Source organism: Salvelinus namaycush, chromosome 35 (assembly GCF_016432855.1).
Source record: "Salvelinus namaycush isolate Seneca chromosome 35, SaNama_1.0, whole genome shotgun sequence".
NCBI lineage: Eukaryota > Metazoa > Chordata > Actinopteri > Salmoniformes > Salmonidae > Salvelinus > Salvelinus namaycush.
In genome coordinates, this window is record NC_052341.1 from 30573216 (window position 1) to 30583559 (window position 10344).

A 10344-nucleotide genomic window follows, 5' to 3' on the forward strand; every position below is an offset into this window, starting at 1 on the left:
ATTCACAAGGCTGCAGGGCCAGACGGATTACCAGGATGTGTGCTCTGGGCATGTGCTGACCAACTGGCAGGTGTCTTCACTGACATTTTCAACATTGATTGAGTCTGTAATACCAACATGTTTCAAGCAGACCACCATAGTCCCTGTGCCCAAGAACATGAAGGCAACATGCCTAAATGACTACAGACCCATAGCACTCACGTCCGTAGCCATGAAGTGCTTTGAAAGGCTGGTAATGACTCACATCAACACCATTATCCCAGAAACACTAGACCCACTCCAATTTGCATACTGCCCAAACAGATCCACAGATGATGCAATCTCTATTGCACTCAACACTGCCCTTTCCCACCTGGACAAAAGGAACACTTATATGAGAATGCTATTCATTGACTACAGCTCAGCGTTCAACACCATAGTACCCTTAAAGCTCATCACTAAGCTAAGAATCCTGGGACTAAACACCTCCCTCTGCAATTGGATCCTGGACATCCTGACGGGCCGCCCCCAGGTGGTGAGGGTAGGTAGCAACACATCCGCAACGCTGATCCTCAACACTGGAGCCCCCCAGGGGTGCATGCTCAGTCCCCTCCTGTACTCCCTGTTCACCCATGACTGCATGGCCAGGCACGACTCCAACACCATCATTAAGTTTGCAGATGACACAACAGTGGTAGGCCTGATCACCGACAACGACGAGACAGCCTATAGGGAGGAGGTCAGAGACCTGACCAGGTGGTGCCAGAATAACAACCTATCCCTCAACGTAACCAAGACTAAGGAGATGATTGTGGACTACAGGAAAAGGAGGCCCGAGCATGCCCCCATTCTCATCGACGGGGCTGTAGTGGAGCAGGTTGAGAGCTTCAAGTTCCTTGGTGTCCACATCACCAACAAACTAGAATGGTCCAAACACATCAAGACAGTGTCGTGAAGAGGGCACGACAAAGCCTATTCCCCCTCAGGAAAGTAAAAAGATTTGGCATGGGTCCTCAGATCCTCAAAAGGTTCTACAGCTGCAACATCGAGAGCATCCTGACTGGTTGCATCACTGCCTGGTACGGCAATTGTTCGGCCTCCGACCGCAAGGCACTACAGAGGGTAGTGCGTATGGCCCAGTACATCACTGGGACTAAGCTACACCAGGCGGTGTCAGAGGAAGGCCCTAAAAATGTTCAAAGACCCCAGCCAACCCAGTCATAGACTGTTATCTCTACTACCGCATGGCAAGTGGTACCGGAGTGCCAAGTCTAGGACAAAAAGGATTCTCAACAGTTTTTAACCCCAAGCCATAAGACTCCTGAACAGGTAATCAAATGGCTACCCGGACTATTTGCACTGTGTGTCCCCCCTAACCCCTTCTTTAAGCTGCTGCTACTCTCTGTTTATCGTATTTGCATAGTCACTTTAACTATACATTCATGTACATGCTACCTCAATTGGCCCGACCAACCAGTGCCCGCACATTGGCTAACTGGGCTATCTGCATTGTGTCCTGCAACCCACCACCCGCCAACCCCTCTTTTACTTACCTATTGTTCACCTAATACCTTTTTTGCACTGTTGGTTAGAGTCTGTAAGTAAGCATTTCACTCTAAGGTCGACACCTGCTGTATTCGGCAAACGTGACAAATAAACTTTGATTTGATTTTCTATGTTGTAGAATAATAGTGAAGACATCAAAACTATGAAATAACACATATGGAATCATGTAGTAACCAAAAAAAAGTGTTAAACAAATCAAAATATATTTGAGATTTGAGATTCTTCAAAGTAGCCACCCTTTGCCTTGATGACAGCTGTGCACACTCTTGGGATTCTCTCAACCAGCTTCACGAGGTAGTCACCTGGAATGCATCAATTAACAGGTGTGCCTTGTTTAAAGTTAAAAGTTAATTTGTGGAATTTCTTTCCTTCTTGTGCATTTGATCAAATCAGTTGTGTTGTGACATGGTAGGGGTGGTATACAGAAGATAGCCCTATTTGGTAAAAGACCAAGTCCATATTATGACAAGAACAGTTCAAATAAGCAAAGAGAAACAACAGTCCATCATTTCTTAACGACATGAAGGTCAGTCAATCCGGAAAATTTCAAGAACTTTGAACCTTTCTTCAAGTGCAGTCGCAAAAACCATCAGGCACTATGATGAAACTGGCTCTCATGAGGACCGCCACGGGAAAGGAAGACCCAGAGTTACCTCTGCTGCAGAGTATGAGCTTATTAGAGTTACCAGCCTCAGAAATTGCAGCCCAAATAAATGCTTCACAGAGTTCAAGTAACAGACACATCTCAACATCAACTGTTCAGAGGAGACACCAATAAGAAGAAGAGACTTGCTTGGGCCAAGAAACATGAGCAATGGACATTAGACTGGAGGAAATCTGTCCTTTGGCCTGATGAGTCCAAATTTGAGATTTTTGGTTCTAACTGTTGTGCCTTTGTGAGACGCAGAGTAGGTGAATGGATGATCTCCGCATGAGTGGTTCCCACCGTGAAGCATAGAGGAGGTGTTATGGTGTGGGGGTGCTTTGCTGGTGACACTGTCTGTGATTTATTTAGAATTCAAGGCACACTTAACCAGCATGGCTAACACAACATTCGGCAGCAATATGCCATCCCATCTGGTTTGGGCTTAGTGGGACTATCATTTGTTTTTCAACAGGACAATGACCCAACACACCTCCAGGCTGTGTAAGAGCTGTTTGACCAAGAAGGAGAGGAGAGCAGCCAACAAGTGCTCAGCATATGTAATAGCCACATGAATATGTAATAGCCACATGAATATGTAATAGCCACAATAGAACATCTAACCCTATCAAATGGAATGGTAAACTCGAAATGGCTGCCTGGTATTGTGATACAAAAATGTCCATGGTAATTTTGAATGTTCTAATATCTGATGCTGGATTGCCATGGTAATGTAGAATGTTTATTCAAATGATGCTAACTGAAGTGACTCATGCAAATGAAATGTATTTTTTGTTATGTAAGTTGAGTTGAGAAAAAAAAAATCACAGCACAGTTTGAAGGGTACACTTCCTGCTTTTACTTCCTGGCATGGGTACACTCAAAATGGCTGCCAGTCCACCCATTATGCCATAATTGACTTGAATGTGAACACCCGTTCTATTCATTCTATGTCACGTTGTGTTATCACAGCCAGGTAGTGCACCCTAAACAACTGCAAGGAACCGGGCATTCCTAAGAGTATGATGATGTCATCAGTAGTGGCCCATGCGTTCCTATGGATGTTATCAATGCCCACACCCACCCTAGGGGATGGTGTTGATAAAGACTTACAGCAGCCTCTTTGACAGCTAGGCCTCTTCCTCACAATGTCCCTTTATCCCTTGCTATCCCAACATCTCACCCACGTCTACCCAACAGCCTGTGTGTGGGACAGACGACTACAGGGAAGGGCCGGGAGGGGAAAAGGGGACATGGTCTTATCATCCTCTAAGGCCCTCTTTTAACCTTCTACCTTCCCCTACTTTTTACTTTGGTATCATTGTTTCCCTCTGTCCCTCTCTCTCTCTCTCTCTCTCTCTCTCTCTCTCTCTTTCCCTCTTTATCTTTAGAGTGTTAGTCCATTTTAGGATCTACAGTTGAAGTCGGAAGTTTACAAACACCTTAGCCAAATACATTAAACTCAGTTTTTCACAATTCCTGACATTTAATCATAGTAAAAATCCCCTCTCTTAGGTCAGTTAGGATCACCACTTTATTTTAAGAATGTGAAATGTCAGAATAAAAGTAGAGATAATTATTTATTTAAGCTTTTATTTCTTTCATCACATTCCCAGTGGGTCAGAAGTTGACATACACTCAATTAGAATTTGGTAGCATTGCCTTTAAATTGTTTAACTTGGGTCAAACGTTTCGGGTAGCCTTCCACAAGCTTCCCACAATACGTTGGGTGAATTTTGGCCCATTCCTCCTGACAGAGCTGATGTAACTGAGTCAGGTTTGTAGGCCTCCTTGCTCGCACACGCTTTTTTAGTTCTGCCCACACATTTTCAATAGGCTTGAGGTCAGGGCTTTATGATGGCCACTCCAATACCTTGACTTTGTTGTCCCTAAGCCATTTTGCCACAACTTTGTAAGTATGCTTGGGGACATTGTCCATTTGGAAGACCCATTTGCGACCAAGCTCTAACTTCCTGACTCATGTCTTGAGATGTTCCTTCAATATATCCACATCATTTTCCTACCTCATGATGCCATCTATTTTGTGAAGTGCACCAGTCCCTCCTGCAGCAAAGAACCCCCACAACATGATGCTGCCACCCCCGTGCTTCACGGTTGGGATGGTGTTCTTCGGCTTGCAAGCATCCCCCTTTTACCTCCAAAGATAACGATGGTCATTATAGCCAAACAGTTCTATTTTTGTTTCATCAGACCAGAGGACATTTCTCCAAAAAGTACGATCTTTGTCACCATGTGCAGTTGCAAATCGTAGTCTGGCTTTTTTTATGGCGGTTTTGGAGCAGTGGCTTCTTCCTTACTGACCGGCCTTTCAGGTTATGTCGATATAGGACTCGTTTTACTGTGGATATAGATACTTTTGTACCTGTTTCCTCCAGCATCTTCACAAGATCCCTTGCTGTTGTTCTGGGATTGATTTGCACTTTTCGCACCAAAGTACTTTCATCTCTAGGAGACAGAATGCATCTCCTTCCTGAGCGGTGTGACGGCTGCGTGGTCCCATGGAGTTTATACTTGCGTACTATTGTTTGTACATTTTCCCATGATGTCAAGCAAAGAGGCACTGAGTTTGAAGGTAGGACCTGTAAATACATCCACAGGTACACCTCCAATTGACTCAAATCATGTCAATTAGCCAAACAGAAGCTTCTAAAGCCATGACATCATTTTCTGGAATTTCCAAGCTGTTTAAAGGCACAGTCAACTTCGTGTATGTAAACTTCTGACCCCCTGGAATTGTGATACAGTGAATTATAAGTGAAATAATCTGTCTGTAAACAATTGTTGGAAAAATTACTTGTGTCATGCACAAAGTAGATGTCCTAACCGACTTGCCAAAACTATAGTTTGTTAACAAGAAATGTGTGGAGTGGTTGAAAAACGAATTTTAATGACTCCAACCTAAGTGTATGTAACCTTCCGACATCAACTGTATTTCCATCACGTTTAATTATTATGATGCAGTAGAGCCTAGGCAGAATCACACAACAGCCAAACATTTTAAAAACACAATTACCACGTAATGGAAACAAATAGCCACTATCCGCTAATTGGGCCATGCTATCTATCTGCTAGCCAGACAGTTAGAAAGGCGAGACCATTAGTAAAAACGGTGAAATGGCCCAGAATGATAAGCTAAGGCAAGGACTGTTAAACAGTGTCTGCTGGAGCGCCACACAACTGTGAAATCTACCAGGGCGGCGAGATTTCTCACGTTGTACTGGGGTTCCCCGTCGACTTTCCCTCCTTTTCGTCGCACCCATTATCACCCACGAGAAACAGTGCTGTACAGTACGTGGCGTACAGGGGTTGTAATCTTAATAAGATGACTTCATAGCTTTGGTACTGGTACCATGGCCTGAAGCCATCAGATCTCTCCCAGAGTTGTGCTTGTGCAAACACAACAGAGAGCAAAGATCACAGGAATGGGTTATTGTGTGTCCGTGTGTGCGCATGTGTGTGTGTGTATGCGTGCGTGCCTGCCTGTCCTTTCTAGTCTTTTCAATTTGAACTTATAGCTGCGCTACCACTGGTCCTGCTGGGTGGAAGGCTCCACTGAACCGCCCGCGCCTCATAGCTTCAATGGATGGACCTTTGTCATGACAACATTCCCGTAATGCTCATGGGGTTAAAGCAGATGGGAAAATGTCATGATTCTATCGAGGAAGAAATGTGTCGACATCACTCAAGAATGCAACCACTCACCGAGCCCCCATTTCACACAAGTCGTTTCTCATCCAACAAGATCAGAAACATCTCTGAGCTTACAGAACAAGACCTGGGGGCATCGTACTCTAACACTCTCTCACAGAGATTAAACACAACATGGTAACGCCGGCCAGCGTTGGGATAAAGGATGAAACACGGCAGTCTCCAGACTTAGCTGCCATTGGTCGGAGTGGAACATTGCCGAGACGTTGTGGGTAAGGTATTATTGGGCGTCTGTCTGAGAGGGGGTCAGGATGGACGCTTCACCCTGAGGGGGTGTCCAAACCCCCCCGCAGTTCAACCCGTCACCCCGTCCTCTACCCTCCTGTGCTTTGAGACATGCCGCTCAGCATGCAGCCAGTGCCAACGCGTTAGTTTGAAGTCTGCTCTAACAATAGTGTCTACTGTAACTGTAGAGGGCATTGTAAGAGCAGCCTGGGAGATGCATAGTAGACTAGTGGTGGGTATTGTCCTGACAACTACCTGTGGGGAGGCTCTTTAATACCCTCAGGTTAGCAGGTCAGTTTGGTTTAGAGGAACATGTACAGACCTATTGGCAGAGAGGAAGGCCGGGATTCAAGCAGTTGCAGAAAGCAGCTTTCCAGATTTTGCTTTCAGAAGTGTATTTGATTTTGACCAGTATGGGAAGGCAGATGCTTCTACTGTATCTAGTGAAGTCTCCATAACTTAGGCCCCAGCTAGGTGGTCAGGTTCTGGGTTAGACGTCGACCGACTCCCCTCTCCTAACCCAGACCCATGGTCTGTTGCATGCAGACAAATGTCGTATGAGAGAGACACTGAATGAATGCTACTTTTATGTGTGGCTAAGATCTTATTTGATGAATGCATGAGCGTTATTGTGTGTATGTGTGTATATACTGTATATGTGTGTGGGTGGGTGACTAGCGCATGCCTTCAGGCACACACACTCACACACACTGGCATGCACTCACCTGCATTAGCCAATCAGCGCGTTCGTCACGTAGGCACCTCTGTGCTGAGCCCACAAGCCCAGACCAGCCACATGCAGACAGTGGAGCCGAGCAGAACCATGCCAAGCCCGCTACTCATCTGTTCCCACACACACAGGGCATGGGTGTTTACACCGCTGTTCATTACATTAAGCTCTGTCTATGCAATCTATAGTCACACACCTGAATGTATATTATAGTCATCTGAGCCTCCGCTATAGGTAAAATAATGAACTAGCACATGCAGGCGGTCGGGTGTATTGAGATAAAACATGTCACACCAGATGGGTTGATTAACCCTTATAGTCCTCTATATCAGACCTCATCTTGCAACGAGGCACAACGGAACAAAGGACATGTGAGACAGAACTGGTTAGGTGGAAAACTTCAGCAGGAGGCATCCAAACAAAGGGGTCGTTGTCTTTCACTTCACCTCCAATCAGGCCGCGGCAAACAGCAAAACTTCCTGTGTGGTTTGTAATCTCGGACCAATCGGCTCCTCTGTCTGGCCTGTCGCCATGGCTGCTGCTGCTGTCTCTGGCCTGTCATAGAACAAGCGCACACGTTCCAGGAGAAGAAAGAGAAGAAAGAGAGAGAGAGGAGAGGAACGACATGTCGAGTCTTTTATCCTGGGAAAGGGAAGGCTAGTGATACCTTCCACTAGGTATCAAAGAGGGTGGTGATGAAGAGGGGGAATGTAACCTGATGGTATATCTTTGCCTCTATGAAAGAGCCCTGTGTGTGTGTGTGTGTGTGTGTGTGTGTGTGTGTGTGTGTGTGTGTGTGTGTGTGTGTGTGTGTGTGTGTGTGTGTGTGTGTGTGTGTGGCAAGGTCATCAGTCGCAGCACCTCTACCCCTATGCATATATACCCTACACTCTCACTCCTACCCCCATCTCATTCTTTGGTTTTGGTAATCATACACACGTACAAAGAAAACAGTAAGGGCTGTTTTGCACATGAAGACTTTACTGAACTGCAAGTAGGTCAAATGTCACTGGCAGATGATTCAACACGTCAGCTCTAACAGGTATGCCTTATGCCGAAGTATCCAGAAAGTGTAAACCAGGGTTCCCCAACTGGCGGCCCATGGGTGGCTATATTTGGCCTCCCAAGTTTTCTGAGCAATATATATATTTTTTTTCTTCATTGTTGGACATAAAAGACTGTAGAAAAAAAATCAGGAAATCAGCTCCAAATGAGTTTAATTTAAGAAATATGTTCCCAATTATCCCCATGCATAATAAAGAGAAGTGATCATACACAAATGTAAGCAAGGTTTGAAATGATTACGTTTTAGTCAAACATTATATCTGTTTGGGATTCTTGCGGTCAATTAGCAGTCTACCATTTATTTGTAATTGTGTTCCGGCCCCCCCGATCATCCGCTCAAGAAAACAATTGTCCCGCGGCTGAATCTAGATGATGATCCCTGGTGTAGGCCCTATAGTTCCCACTGGGCAAAAAGTGTTTGAATCAATTTGAATGAAATTGTGTTTTTTTTACATTGGATAAAAGTAGAGACTCAGAGCTAGAATATGGTATATCTTACAATACAGTTGAGGAACAATGGGGGAAAAATTCTGCTTTGAAAGTTGATAAACTTGTAACCTCACTTTTGAGAAAATGGCCCTTGAATGTTTTGGTACACCTACTGGAGAGCTCTTCTTTGTCTACACCCATTCAGCATCGTTGACACCCTCTAAAGCCTTAGCCCCACCCATCTCTTTAAGGATTCACATGTGAGGCCATGTACTTAAACAACCAAAGATTTCAAGACTAAAGGCTGGTTTATACTACGGGTGTGTTCATAAATGTAATCTGGAGTGCCAGAGTGTGCTCAGAGTGCGCTCCATGTGTTCTTACTGTAAACTCAGAGCGTTGTCAGATTGTCAGAGCGTTCAGAGCGCACACTGGACGTTCTGGCCGAGAAGTAGAGTTGATCCGAGCGTTCTGACCTAACAACAGCAGTCAAGCAACCAAGCTAACTGGCTAACGTTGGCTAGCTTGCTAGCTACTTCCAGACACAAATGAGAGAACAGCTCACTCTGACTATTTTACTCGCCCTAAAAGAGCTGGCTAGGCTGTTTTTATGTTATCCAGAGCGTTGGTGACTATAACTGTGCTTCTGGCAACAATTTAACTACGTTTATTGCTAAATCAAAAGTTTGGAGACACCTACTCATTCATTTTTTTTTTTTTTTTACTGTTTTCTACATTGTAGAATAATAGTGAAGACATCAAAACTATGAAATAACACATATGGAATCATGTAGTAACCAAAACATTTTTCATCAAATCAAAATATATTTTATGTTTGAGATTCTTCAAAGTAGCCACCCTTTGCCTTGATGACAGCTTTGCACACTATGGCTCTCATGAGGACCACCACAGGAGAGGAAGACCCCAGAGTTACCTCTGCTGCAGAGGATAAGTTCATTAGAGTTGACTGCACCTCCGATTGCAGCCCAAATAACAGACACATCTCAACATAAACTGTTCAGAGGAGACTGCGTGAATCAGGCCTTCAGGGTCGAATTGCTGCAAAGAAACCACTACTAAAGGACACCAATGAGAAGAAGACTTTATTGGGCCAAGAAACATGAGCAATGGACATTAGACCGGTGGAAATCTGTCCTTTGGTCTGACGAGTCCAAATTTGAGATTTTCAACCACCGTGTCTTTTTGAGATGCAGAGCAGGGGAATGGATGATCCTCCACCATGAAGCATGGAGGAGGAGGTGTGATGGTGTGGGGTGCTTTGCTGGTGACACTATAGGTGATTTATTTAGAATTCAAGGCACACTTACCAGCATGGCTACCACAGCATTCTGTAGCAATACGCCATCCCATCTGGTTTGCGCTTCTTGGGACTACAATTTGTTTTTCAACAGGACAATGACCCAAAACACACCTCTAGGCTGTGTAAGGGGTATTTGACCAAGAAGGAGAGTGATGGAGTGCTGCATCAAATGACCTGGCCTCCAGAATCACCCGACCTCAACCCAATTGAGATTGTTTGGGATGAGTTGGACTGCAGAGTGAAGGAAAATCAGCCAACAAGTGCTCAGCATATGTGGGAACACCTTCAAGACTGTTGGAAAAGCATTCCTCATGAAGCTGGTTGAGAGAATGCCAAGAGTGTGCAAAGCTGTCATCAAGGCAATATGTGGCTACTTAAAATATATTTTGATTTGTTTAACACTTTTTTGGTTACTACATGATTCCATATGTGTTATTTCATAGTTTTGATGTCTTCACTATTATTCTACAATGTAGAAAATAGTAAAAATAAAAAATAAACCTTGAATGAGTAGGTGTGTCCAAACTTTTGACTGGTACTGTACGACTAGTTTCCTGAAACGAGTCACATTTCATTTTTTGTTGATTTCACATTAGTTGACAACTCAACCAAATCTAAATCAACAGAAGACGTTGAACTGACATCTGTGCCCAGTAG